Below are 643 nucleotides of genomic sequence, written 5' to 3'. Positions count from 1 at the left end.
CATCTTTTGACAAAAGTTGGGGGGTTAGTTTTTCCTACAGTCACCAACCTCTGTACATATATTGTTCTAATCAATCTGGACAACTTTCTAAATCAAACTCATTAGCTAAGACCAACAGGAAGCCGGCTATTTTGATTTGAATGTGGATTTTTGGAAAAATCAGGCTGTAAACAAATTCACACTCCTTCTAAGAACAACAAGGTATTCACACCAAACTTTTTTAACATGAAGAGAAGATTCTGAAGATGTTAAATTGCGAGCGGATTTGGGATATGTTGAACGGTGTTGACGTGGTGATTTTTTAAAGATGTAGTAAAAAACATAACCGTAATTTTTTAATATCTTTAAAGTGCAGCATCCAAACTCTTTACAACTTTTTTCACACAGAGATCTTATCATTCTGAGCAAGTGCTGTAAATATAATTTTTTTTACAAGCTTCTATGAATTAAAGAAAATTCTAAATAAATAAATCTAAATAAATATGCATGACCGATTTATCTTCATTGATAGACATTTATTTTCATAGTGTTATTTATTGAATATAAAATTTAAATTAACAATTTCAAGACAAACTTTGCTGTTATCTGTTCAAAACATCTGAAAATTATACCATTTTAAGATGAGTTATATATATATATATAT

This window comes from Garra rufa, chromosome 7, assembly GCF_049309525.1.
Source record: "Garra rufa chromosome 7, GarRuf1.0, whole genome shotgun sequence".
Classification (NCBI taxonomy): Eukaryota; Metazoa; Chordata; class Actinopteri; order Cypriniformes; family Cyprinidae; genus Garra; species Garra rufa.
Note: the sequence above shows the minus strand (reverse complement) of the source record.